The 13,053-nt window shown below is 40.6% G+C and overlaps 7 non-coding genes across 7 annotated transcripts; all 7 read right to left on the bottom strand.

The window, feature by feature from the left end:
• Positions 1 to 933: 933 nt before the first annotated feature.
• Positions 934 to 1,005, bottom strand: trnac-gca. Its single transcript has one exon. It is a non-coding gene; the product is annotated as a tRNA-Cys (tRNA).
• Positions 1,006 to 2,664: 1,659 nt separating this feature from the next.
• trnac-gca lies at positions 2,665 to 2,736 on the bottom strand. The gene has a single exon. It is a non-coding gene; the product is annotated as a tRNA-Cys (tRNA).
• Positions 2,737 to 4,582: 1,846 nt separating this feature from the next.
• On the bottom strand, positions 4,583 to 4,654 carry trnac-gca. Its single transcript has one exon. It is a non-coding gene; the product is annotated as a tRNA-Cys (tRNA).
• A 1,846-nt stretch (positions 4,655 to 6,500) lies between these two features.
• trnac-gca lies at positions 6,501 to 6,572 on the bottom strand. Its single transcript has one exon. It is a non-coding gene; the product is annotated as a tRNA-Cys (tRNA).
• A 1,660-nt stretch (positions 6,573 to 8,232) lies between these two features.
• trnac-gca lies at positions 8,233 to 8,304 on the bottom strand. The gene has a single exon. It is a non-coding gene; the product is annotated as a tRNA-Cys (tRNA).
• A 1,846-nt stretch (positions 8,305 to 10,150) lies between these two features.
• On the bottom strand, positions 10,151 to 10,222 carry trnac-gca. The gene has a single exon. It is a non-coding gene; the product is annotated as a tRNA-Cys (tRNA).
• Positions 10,223 to 12,070: 1,848 nt separating this feature from the next.
• On the bottom strand, positions 12,071 to 12,142 carry trnac-gca. The gene has a single exon. It is a non-coding gene; the product is annotated as a tRNA-Cys (tRNA).
• Between the last annotated feature and the right edge of the window lie 911 nt (positions 12,143 to 13,053).

Below are 13,053 nucleotides of genomic sequence, written 5' to 3'. Positions count from 1 at the left end.
CTCGTATCCCAAGCCTATGCCTGGTGAAACACCGTATGATTGGATGACACGATGTGGATTTAGGATATTATGCACAACCATTTGTTGAGAATTTGGCTGGCTGGGCTGAGGCCAATCCTCAGATTCCACCATACCCACGTGATGGTACTTTTGATCCTGGTTATTTAGCCTCCGCATACCGCATGATTTTTGAGGGTATAGGAGATCAACAGTGGGAGTGTTGAACCGCCACCTTACTCTAAAAAAAAAAAAAAAGGTCCCGTTGGCCTCTAATCGGCCTACCTTGCGAGATAACCATTACATTTTGTTGATATGCTAATTAAGAGTTCTCGTAACTGTCAGCTTACAGGAGCAAATTATCGATTTATTCTCCAGAATAAATTAGGCGATCAGTATGATGAAGAGAAACTAATTGAACAAGTTCCTGTGTTAAAACCTCAGAACAGATGTATTTTAACATCTTATAGACCAGATAAATCACCATATGTTGTATTTCCACGTGCATTTTGGCAGCTTCAAGCCGCTTCAAACAACTTCAAGCAGCTTCAAGCCGCTTCAAGCAACTTCAAGCAGCTTCAACTGACAACAGATGTATTTTCAAATGCTTTAACAGTCATCTGGGCCCCAATGAAAACAGTTCCTACTGATGGAGGAGGTCCTGTTGTGTGAGGAATATTTTTCAAACCAATCTCTGTCGATAAAGGTGGTTCCATGGTCTGTAGGAGTGTTGTTTACAAAACCTGTTTTCAGTTGCAGCTATATAGATAAGATAAACCATCATATGTTGTATTCCCATGTGCATTTTGGCAGTAAATAGTATAAGTGTTTTTAATAAAGCACCCAGTAAGCATATAGACAAGACCCTTAACTACACATCCTTTTGGGAGTTGAAGTGTGTAAGGGGCATTAAAAGCTCCGTGTTGCATGGCCAGTAGGGGGCACTCGGATTTGAACCGGGGACCTCTTGATCTGCAGTCAAATGCTCTACCACTGAGCTATACCCCCAGTTGCAACAGCTTAAAGAAGCTTCAACTGACAACAGGTGTGTTTTAAATGGCTAGCTTTCTTAAGCAATTGATCTTGCAATTGATCTTGTCATAATCATATTCGACCAGTGGCTCATGGATCAATCAGAAAGGGTAACATGGATTCATGCTGGGGCCATTAGTTCTTGTTGTGTGAGGAATATTTTTACAATGAAAGCAATCTCTGTCAGTAAAGGTCGTTCCATGGTCTGGGGGAGTGTTGCTTTTAAAACCTGCTGTCAGTTGCACCCTATAGACAAGATAAATCACCATATGTTGTATTTCCACGTGCATTTTGGCACCAAATCTGTTGGAGAGTTTGGTGACCCAGACGTGATACTCTCGATCAGGTAAGACATGTTTGATTGACTACCTGGTCGGCAGTATTATTAGGAAGAAGTTATCCCATTTTGACGGGATATTTATCCTTGTCTTCGTTTGAGAAGGCCAAGAAGGTTATACCCGACATGATACTCTCGATTAGGTAAGACATGTTTGATTGACTACCTGGTCGGCAGTATTACTAGGAAGAAGTTATCCCATTTTGACGGGATATTTATCCTTGGCTTCGTTTGAGAAGGCCAAGAAGTTTATACCCGACGTGATACTCTCGATTAGGTAAGACATGTTTGATTGACTACCTGGTCGGCAGTATTACTAGGAAGAAGTTATCCCAATACTGACGGGATATTTATCCTTGGCTTCGTTTGAGAAGGCCAAGAAGGTTATCCTTGGTTTCGTTTGAGAAAGCCAAGAGGGTTATCCTTAGTTTTGGCAGGAAAAACTAAGCAGAGTGCACTATATATATATATATTTCCTCTCTTGACTTATTTTTCTTTTCTTTTTGCCTCTTTTCTTTGCCTGTTGTAATATTTTGTTTGTTCATAATGGGGAACTCGTATCCCAAGCCTATGCCTGGTGAAACACCGTATGATTGGATGACACGATGTGGTTTAGGATATTATGCACAACCATTTGTTGAGAATTTGGCTGGCTGGGCTGAGGCCAATCCTCAGATTCCACCATACCCACGTGATGGTACTTTTGATCCTGGTTATTTAGCCTCCGCATACCGCATGATTTTTGAGGGTATAGGAGATCAACAGTGGGAGTGTTGAACCGCCACCTTACTCTAAAAAAAAAAAAAAGGTCCCGTTGGCCTCTAATCGGCCTACCTTGCGAGATAACCATTACATTTTGTTGATATGCTAATTAAGAGTTCTCGTAACTGTCAGCTTACAGGAGCAAATTATCGATTTATTCTCCAGAATAAATTAGGCGATCAGTATGATGAAGAGAAACTAATTGAACAAGTTCCTGTGTTAAAACCTCAGAACAGATGTATTTTAACATCTTATAGACCAGATAAATCACCATATGTTGTATTTCCACGTGCATTTTGGCAGCAAGGTGGTTCTATGGTCTGTGGAAGTTTGGTTTATAAAGCCTGTTTTCAGTTGCAGCTATATAGATAAGATAAATCATCATATGTTGTATTCCCATGTGCATTTTGGCAGTAAATAGTATAAGTGTTTTTAATAAAGCAGCCAGTAAGCATATAGACAACACCCTTAACTATACATCCTTCTGGGAGTTGAAGTGTGTAAGGGGATTAAAGGCTCCATGTTGCATGGCCAGTAGGGGGCACTCGGATTTGAACCGGGGACCTCTTGATCTGCAGTCAAATGCTCTACCACTGAGCTATACCCCCAGTTGCAACATCTTAAAGAAGCTTCAACTGACAACAGGTGTGTTTTAAATGGCTAGCTTTCTTAAGCAATTGATCTTGCAATTGATCTTGTCATAATCATATTCGACCAGTGGCTCATGGATCAATCAGAAAGGGTAACATGGATTCATGCTGGGGCCATTAGTTCTTGTTGTGTGAGGAATATTTTTACAATGAAAGCAATCTCTGTCAGTAAAGGTCGTTCCATGGTCTGGGGGAGTGTTGCTTTTAAAACCTGCTGTCAGTTGCACCCTATAGACAAGATAAATCACCATATGTTGTATTTCCACGTGCATTTTGGCACCAAATCTGTTGGAGAGTTTGGTGACCCAGACGTGATACTCTCGATCAGGTAAGACATGTTTGATTGACTACCTGGTCGGCAGTATTATTAGGAAGAAGTTATCCCATTTTGACGGGATATTTATCCTTGTCTTCGTTTGAGAAGGCCAAGAAGGTTATACCCGACATGATACTCTCGATTAGGTAAGACATGTTTGATTGACTACCTGGTCGGCAGTATTACTAGGAAGAAGTTATCCCATTTTGACGGGATATTTATCCTTGGCTTCGTTTGAGAAGGCCAAGAAGTTTATACCCGACGTGATACTCTCGATTAGGTAAGACATGTTTGATTGACTACCTGGTCGGCAGTATTACTAGGAAGAAGTTATCCCAATACTGACGGGATATTTATCCTTGGCTTCGTTTGAGAAGGCCAAGAAGGTTATCCTTGGTTTCGTTTGAGAAAGCCAAGAGGGTTATCCTTAGTTTTGGCAGGAAAAACTAAGCAGAGTGCACTATATATATATATATTTCCTCTCTTGACTTATTTTTCTTTTCTTTTTGCCTCTTTTCTTTGCCTGTTGTAATATTTTGTTTGTTCATAATGGGGAACTCGTATCCCAAGCCTATGCCTGGTGAAACACCGTATGATTGGATGACACGATGTGGTTTAGGATATTATGCACAACCATTTGTTGAGAATTTGGCTGGCTGGGCTGAGGCCAATCCTCAGATTCCACCATACCCACGTGCTGGTACTTTTGATCCTGGTTATTTAGCCTCCGCATACCGCATGATTTTTGAGGGTATAGGAGATCAACAGTGGGAGTGTTGAACCGCCACCTTACTCTAAAAAAAAAAAAAAAGGTCCCGTTGGCCTCTAATCGGCCTACCTTGCGAGATAACCATTACATTTTGTTGATATGCTAATTAAGAGTTCTCGTAACTGTCAGCTTACAGGAGCAAATTATCGATTTATTCTCCAGAATAAATTAGGCGATCAGTATGATGAAGAGAAACTAATTGAACAAGTTCCTGTGTTAAAACCTCAGAACAGATGTATTTTAACATCTTATAGACCAGATAAATCACCATATGTTGTATTTCCACGTGCATTTTGGCAGCTTCAAGCCGCTTCAAACAACTTCAAGCAGCTTCAAGCCGCTTCAAGCAACTTCAAGCAGCTTCAACTGACAACAGATGTATTTTCAAATGCTTTAACAGTCATCTGGGCCCCAATGAAAACAGTTCCTACTGATGGAGGAGGTCCTGTTGTGTGAGGAATATTTTTCAAACCAATCTCTGTCGATAAAGGTGGTTCCATGGTCTGTAGGAGTGTTGTTTACAAAACCTGTTTTCAGTTGCAGCTATATAGATAAGATAAACCATCATATGTTGTATTCCCATGTGCATTTTGGCAGTAAATAGTATAAGTGTTTTTAATAAAGCACCCAGTAAGCATATAGACAAGACCCTTAACTACACATCCTTTTGGGAGTTGAAGTGTGTAAGGGGATTAAAAGCTCCATGTTGCATGGCCAGTAGGGGGCACTCGGATTTGAACCGGGGACCTCTTGATCTGCAGTCAAATGCTCTACCACTGAGCTATACCCCCAGTTGCAACATCTTAAAGAAGCTTCAACTGACAACAGCTGTGTTTTAAATGGCTAGCTTTCTTAAGCAATTGATCTTGCAATTGATCTTGTCATAATCATATTCGACCAGTGGCTCATGGATCAATCAGAAAGGGTAACATGGATTCATGCTGGGGCCATTAGTTCTTGTTGTGTGAGGAATATTTTTACAATGAAAGCAATCTCTGTCAGTAAAGGTCGTTCCATGGTCTGGGGGAGTGTTGCTTTTAAAACCTGCTGTCAGTTGCACCCTATAGACAAGATAAATCACCATATGTTGTATTTCCACGTGCATTTTGGCACCAAATCTGTTGGAGAGTTTGGTGACCCAGACGTGATACTCTCGATCAGGTAAGACATGTTTGATTGACTACCTGGTCGGCAGGATTATTAGGAAGAAGTTATCCCATTTTGACGGGATATTTATCCTTGTCTTCGTTTGAGAAGGCCAAGAAGGTTATACCCGACATGATACTCTCGATTAGGTAAGACATGTTTGATTGACTACCTGGTCGGCAGTATTACTAGGAAGAAGTTATCCCATTTTGACGGGATATTTATCCTTGGCTTCGTTTGAGAAGGCCAAGAAGTTTATACCCGACGTGATACTCTCGATTAGGTAAGACATGTTTGATTGACTACCTGGTCGGCAGTATTACTAGGAAGAAGTTATCCCAATACTGACGGGATATTTATCCTTGGCTTCGTTTGAGAAGGCCAAGAAGGTTATCCTTGGTTTCGTTTGAGAAAGCCAAGAGGGTTATCCTTAGTTTTGGCAGGAAAAACTAAGCAGAGTGCACTATATATATATATATTTCCTCTCTTGACTTATTTTTCTTTTCTTTTTGCCTCTTTTCTTTGCCTGTTGTAATATTTTGTTTGTTCATAATGGGGAACTCGTATCCCAAGCCTATGCCTGGTGAAACACCGTATGATTGGATGACACGATGTGGTTTAGGATATTATGCACAACCATTTGTTGAGAATTTGGCTGGCTGGGCTGAGGCCAATCCTCAGATTCCACCATACCCACGTGATGGTACTTTTGATCCTGGTTATTTAGCCTCCGCATACCGCATGATTTTTGAGGGTATAGGAGATCAACAGTGGGAGTGTTGAACCGCCACCTTACTCTAAAAAAAAAAAAAAAGGTCCCGTTGGCCTCTAATCGGCCTACCTTGCGAGATAACCATTACATTTTGTTGATATGCTAATTAAGAGTTCTCGTAACTGTCAGCTTACAGGAGCAAATTATCGATTTATTCTCCAGAATAAATTAGGCGATCAGTATGATGAAGAGAAACTAATTGAACAAGTTCCTGTGTTAAAACCTCAGAACAGATGTATTTTAACATCTTATAGACCAGATAAATCACCATATGTTGTATTTCCACGTGCATTTTGGCAGCTTCAAGCCGCTTCAAACAACTTCAAGCAGCTTCAAGCCGCTTCAAGCAACTTCAAGCAGCTTCAACTGACAACAGATGTATTTTCAAATGCTTTAACAGTCATCTGGGCCCCAATGAAAACAGTTCCTACTGATGGAGGAGGTCCTGTTGTGTGAGGAATATTTTTCAAACCAATCTCTGTCGATAAAGGTGGTTCCATGGTCTGTAGGAGTGTTGTTTACAAAACCTGTTTTCAGTTGCAGCTATATAGATAAGATAAACCATCATATGTTGTATTCCCATGTGCATTTTGGCAGTAAATAGTATAAGTGTTTTTAATAAAGCACCCAGTAAGCATATAGACAAGACCCTTAACTACACATCCTTTTGGGAGTTGAAGTGTGTAAGGGGATTAAAAGCTCCATGTTGCATGGCCAGTAGGGGGCACTCGGATTTGAACCGGGGACCTCTTGATCTGCAGTCAAATGCTCTACCACTGAGCTATACCCCCAGTCGCAACATCTTAAAGAAGCTTCAACTGACAACAGCTGTGTTTTAAATGGCTAGCTTTCTTAAGCAATTGATCTTGCAATTGATCTTGTCATAATCATATTCGACCAGTGGCTCATGGATCAATCAGAAAGGGTAACATGGATTCATGCTGGGGCCATTAGTTCTTGTTGTGTGAGGAATATTTTTACAATGAAAGCAATCTCTGTCAGTAAAGGTCGTTCCATGGTCTGGGGGAGTGTTGCTTTTAAAACCTGCTGTCAGTTGCACCCTATAGACAAGATAAATCACCATATGTTGTATTTCCACGTGCATTTTGGCACCAAATCTGTTGGAGAGTTTGGTGACCCAGACGTGATACTCTCGATCAGGTAAGACATGTTTGATTGACTACCTGGTCGGCAGTATTATTAGGAAGAAGTTATCCCATTTTGACGGGATATTTATCCTTGTCTTCGTTTGAGAAGGCCAAGAAGGTTATACCCGACATGATACTCTCGATTAGGTAAGACATGTTTGATTGACTACCTGGTCGGCAGTATTACTAGGAAGAAGTTATCCCATTTTGACGGGATATTTATCCTTGGCTTCGTTTGAGAAGGCCAAGAAGTTTATACCCGACGTGATACTCTCGATTAGGTAAGACATGTTTGATTGACTACCTGGTCGGCAGTATTACTAGGAAGAAGTTATCCCAATACTGACGGGATATTTATCCTTGGCTTCGTTTGAGAAGGCCAAGAAGGTTATCCTTGGTTTCGTTTGAGAAAGCCAAGAGGGTTATCCTTAGTTTTGGCAGGAAAAACTAAGCAGAGTGCACTATATATATATATATTTCCTCTCTTGACTTATTTTTCTTTTCTTTTTGCCTCTTTTCTTTGCCTGTTGTAATATTTTGTTTGTTCATAATGGGGAACTCGTATCCCAAGCCTATGCCTGGTGAAACACCGTATGATTGGATGACACGATGTGGTTTAGGATATTATGCACAACCATTTGTTGAGAATTTGGCTGGCTGGGCTGAGGCCAATCCTCAGATTCCACCATACCCACGTGATGGTACTTTTGATCCTGGTTATTTAGCCTCCGCATACCGCATGATTTTTGAGGGTATAGGAGATCAACAGTGGGAGTGTTGAACCGCCACCTTACTCTAAAAAAAAAAAAAAAGGTCCCGTTGGCCTCTAATCGGCCTACCTTGCGAGATAACCATTACATTTTGTTGATATGCTAATTAAGAGTTCTCGTAACTGTCAGCTTACAGGAGCAAATTATCGATTTATTCTCCAGAATAAATTAGGCGATCAGTATGATGAAGAGAAACTAATTGAACAAGTTCCTGTGTTAAAACCTCAGAACAGATGTATTTTAACATCTTATAGACCAGATAAATCACCATATGTTGTATTTCCACGTGCATTTTGGCAGCAAGGTGGTTCTATGGTCTGTGGAAGTTTGGTTTATAAAGCCTGTTTTCAGTTGCAGCTATATAGATAAGATAAATCATCATATGTTGTATTCCCATGTGCATTTTGGCAGTAAATAGTATAAGTGTTTTTAATAAAGCAGCCAGTAAGCATATAGACAAGACCCTTAACTATACATCCTTCTGGGAGTTGAAGTGTGTAAGGGGATTAAATGCTCCATGTTGCATGGCCAGTAGGGGGCACTCGGATTTGAACCGGGGACCTCTTGATCTGCAGTCAAATGCTCTACCACTGAGCTATACCCCCAGTTGCAACATCTTAAAGAAGCTTCAACTGACAACAGGTGTGTTTTAAATGGCTAGCTTTCTTAAGCAATTGATCTTGCAATTGATCTTGTCATAATCATATTCGACCAGTGGCTCATGGATCAATCAGAAAGGGTAACATGGATTCATGCTGGGGCCATTAGTTCTTGTTGTGTGAGGAATATTTTTACAATGAAAGCAATCTCTGTCAGTAAAGGTCGTTCCATGGTCTGGGGGAGTGTTGCTTTTAAAACCTGCTGTCAGTTGCACCCTATAGACAAGATAAATCACCATATGTTGTATTTCCACGTGCATTTTGGCACCAAATCTGTTGGAGAGTTTGGTGACCCAGACGTGATACTCTCGATCAGGTAAGACATGTTTGATTGACTACCTGGTCGGCAGTATTATTAGGAAGAAGTTATCCCATTTTGACGGGATATTTATCCTTGTCTTCGTTTGAGAAGGCCAAGAAGGTTATACCCGACATGATACTCTCGATTAGGTAAGACATGTTTGATTGACTACCTGGTCGGCAGTATTACTAGGAAGAAGTTATCCCATTTTGACGGGATATTTATCCTTGGCTTCGTTTGAGAAGGCCAAGAAGTTTATACCCGACGTGATACTCTCGATTAGGTAAGACATGTTTGATTGACTACCTGGTCGGCAGTATTACTAGGAAGAAGTTATCCCAATACTGACGGGATATTTATCCTTGGCTTCGTTTGAGAAGGCCAAGAAGGTTATCCTTGGTTTCGTTTGAGAAAGCCAAGAGGGTTATCCTTAGTTTTGGCAGGAAAAACTAAGCAGAGTGCACTATATATATATATATTTCCTCTCTTGACTTATTTTTCTTTTCTTTTTGCCTCTTTTCTTTGCCTGTTGTAATATTTTGTTTGTTCATAATGGGGAACTCGTATCCCAAGCCTATGCCTGGTGAAACACCGTATGATTGGATGACACGATGTGGTTTAGGATATTATGCACAACCATTTGTTGAGAATTTGGCTGGCTGGGCTGAGGCCAATCCTCAGATTCCACCATACCCACGTGCTGGTACTTTTGATCCTGGTTATTTAGCCTCCGCATACCGCATGATTTTTGAGGGTATAGGAGATCAACAGTGGGAGTGTTGAACCGCCACCTTACTCTAAAAAAAAAAAAAAAGGTCCCGTTGGCCTCTAATCGGCCTACCTTGCGAGATAACCATTACATTTTGTTGATATGCTAATTAAGAGTTCTCGTAACTGTCAGCTTACAGGAGCAAATTATCGATTTATTCTCCAGAATAAATTAGGCGATCAGTATGATGAAGAGAAACTAATTGAACAAGTTCCTGTGTTAAAACCTCAGAACAGATGTATTTTAACATCTTATAGACCAGATAAATCACCATATGTTGTATTTCCACGTGCATTTTGGCAGCTTCAAGCCGCTTCAAACAACTTCAAGCAGCTTCAAGCCGCTTCAAGCAACTTCAAGCAGCTTCAACTGACAACAGATGTATTTTCAAATGCTTTAACAGTCATCTGGGCCCCAATGAAAACAGTTCCTACTGATGGAGGAGGTCCTGTTGTGTGAGGAATATTTTTCAAACCAATCTCTGTCGATAAAGGTGGTTCCATGGTCTGTAGGAGTGTTGTTTACAAAACCTGTTTTCAGTTGCAGCTATATAGATAAGATAAACCATCATATGTTGTATTCCCATGTGCATTTTGGCAGTAAATAGTATAAGTGTTTTTAATAAAGCACCCAGTAAGCATATAGACAAGACCCTTAACTACACATCCTTTTGGGAGTTGAAGTGTGTAAGGGGATTAAAAGCTCCGTGTTGCATGGCCAGTAGGGGGCACTCGGATTTGAACCGGGGACCTCTTGATCTGCAGTCAAATGCTCTACCACTGAGCTATACCCCCAGTTGCAACAGCTTAAAGAAGCTTCAACTGACAACAGGTGTGTTTTAAATGGCTAGCTTTCTTAAGCAATTGATCTTGCAATTGATCTTGTCATAATCATATTCGACCAGTGGCTCATGGATCAATCAGAAAGGGTAACATGGATTCATGCTGGGGCCATTAGTTCTTGTTGTGTGAGGAATATTTTTACAATGAAAGCAATCTCTGTCAGTAAAGGTCGTTCCATGGTCTGGGGGAGTGTTGCTTTTAAAACCTGCTGTCAGTTGCACCCTATAGACAAGATAAATCACCATATGTTGTATTTCCACGTGCATTTTGGCACCAAATCTGTTGGAGAGTTTGGTGACCCAGACGTGATACTCTCGATCAGGTAAGACATGTTTGATTGACTACCTGGTCGGCAGTATTATTAGGAAGAAGTTATCCCATTTTGACGGGATATTTATCCTTGTCTTCGTTTGAGAAGGCCAAGAAGGTTATACCCGACATGATACTCTCGATTAGGTAAGACATGTTTGATTGACTACCTGGTCGGCAGTATTACTAGGAAGAAGTTATCCCATTTTGACGGGATATTTATCCTTGGCTTCGTTTGAGAAGGCCAAGAAGTTTATACCCGACGTGATACTCTCGATTAGGTAAGACATGTTTGATTGACTACCTGGTCGGCAGTATTACTAGGAAGAAGTTATCCCAATACTGACGGGATATTTATCCTTGGCTTCGTTTGAGAAGGCCAAGAAGGTTATCCTTGGTTTCGTTTGAGAAAGCCAAGAGGGTTATCCTTAGTTTTGGCAGGAAAAACTAAGCAGAGTGCACTATATATATATATATATTTCCTCTCTTGACTTATTTTTCTTTTCTTTTTGCCTCTTTTCTTTGCCTGTTGTAATATTTTGTTTGTTCATAATGGGGAACTCGTATCCCAAGCCTATGCCTGGTGAAACACCGTATGATTGGATGACACGATGTGGTTTAGGATATTATGCACAACCATTTGTTGAGAATTTGGCTGGCTGGGCTGAGGCCAATCCTCAGATTCCACCATACCCACGTGATGGTACTTTTGATCCTGGTTATTTAGCCTCCGCATACCGCATGATTTTTGAGGGTATAGGAGATCAACAGTGGGAGTGTTGAACCGCCACCTTACTCTAAAAAAAAAAAAAAAGGTCCCGTTGGCCTCTAATCGGCCTACCTTGCGAGATAACCATTACATTTTGTTGATATGCTAATTAAGAGTTCTCGTAACTGTCAGCTTACAGGAGCAAATTATCGATTTATTCTCCAGAATAAATTAGGCGATCAGTATGATGAAGAGAAACTAATTGAACAAGTTCCTGTGTTAAAACCTCAGAACAGATGTATTTTAACATCTTATAGACCAGATAAATCACCATATGTTGTATTTCCACGTGCATTTTGGCAGCTTCAAGCCGCTTCAAACAACTTCAAGCAGCTTCAAGCCGCTTCAAGCAACTTCAAGCAGCTTCAACTGACAACAGATGTATTTTCAAATGCTTTAACAGTCATCTGGGCCCCAATGAAAACAGTTCCTACTGATGGAGGAGGTCCTGTTGTGTGAGGAATATTTTTCAAACCAATCTCTGTCGATAAAGGTGGTTCCATGGTCTGTAGGAGTGTTGTTTACAAAACCTGTTTTCAGTTGCAGCTATATAGATAAGATAAACCATCATATGTTGTATTCCCATGTGCATTTTGGCAGTAAATAGTATAAGTGTTTTTAATAAAGCACCCAGTAAGCATATAGACAAGACCCTTAACTACACATCCTTTTGGGAGTTGAAGTGTGTAAGGGGATTAAAAGCTCCATGTTGCATGGCCAGTAGGGGGCACTCGGATTTGAACCGGGGACCTCTTGATCTGCAGTCAAATGCTCTACCACTGAGCTATACCCCCAGTTGCAACATCTTAAAGAAGCTTCAACTGACAACAGGTGTGTTTTAAATGGCTAGCTTTCTTAAGCAATTGATCTTGCAATTGATCTTGTCATAATCATATTCGACCAGTGGCTCATGGATCAATCAGAAAGGGTAACATGGATTCATGCTGGGGCCATTAGTTCTTGTTGTGTGAGGAATATTTTTACAATGAAAGCAATCTCTGTCAGTAAAGGTCGTTCCATGGTCTGGGGGAGTGTTGCTTTTAAAACCTGCTGTCAGTTGCACCCTATAGACAAGATAAATCACCATATGTTGTATTTCCACGTGCATTTTGGCACCAAATCTGTTGGAGAGTTTGGTGACCCAGACGTGATACTCTCGATCAGGTAAGACATGTTTGATTGACTACCTGGTCGGCAGTATTATTAGGAAGAAGTTATCCCATTTTGACGGGATATTTATCCTTGTCTTCGTTTGAGAAGGCCAAGAAGGTTATACCCGACATGATACTCTCGATTAGGTAAGACATGTTTGATTGACTACCTGGTCGGCAGTATTACTAGGAAGAAGTTATCCCATTTTGACGGGATATTTATCCTTGGCTTCGTTTGAGAAGGCCAAGAAGTTTATACCCGACGTGATACTCTCGATTAGGTAAGACATGTTTGATTGACTACCTGGTCGGCAGTATTACTAGGAAGAAGTTATCCCAATACTGACGGGATATTTATCCTTGGCTTCGTTTGAGAAGGCCAAGAAGGTTATCCTTGGTTTCGTTTGAGAAAGCCAAGAGGGTTATCCTTAGTTTTGGCAGGAAAAACTAAGCAGAGTGCACTATATATATATATATTTCCTCTCTTGACTTATTTTTCTTTTCTTTTTGCCTCTTTTCTTTGCCTGTTGTAATATTTTGTTTGTTCATAATGG

The sequence above is a fragment of the Tachysurus fulvidraco genome, chromosome 21 (genome assembly GCF_022655615.1).
Source record: "Tachysurus fulvidraco isolate hzauxx_2018 chromosome 21, HZAU_PFXX_2.0, whole genome shotgun sequence".
NCBI classification, from domain to species: Eukaryota; Metazoa; Chordata; class Actinopteri; order Siluriformes; family Bagridae; genus Tachysurus; species Tachysurus fulvidraco.
This window is presented reverse-complemented; position numbering and strand designations above follow the sequence as displayed.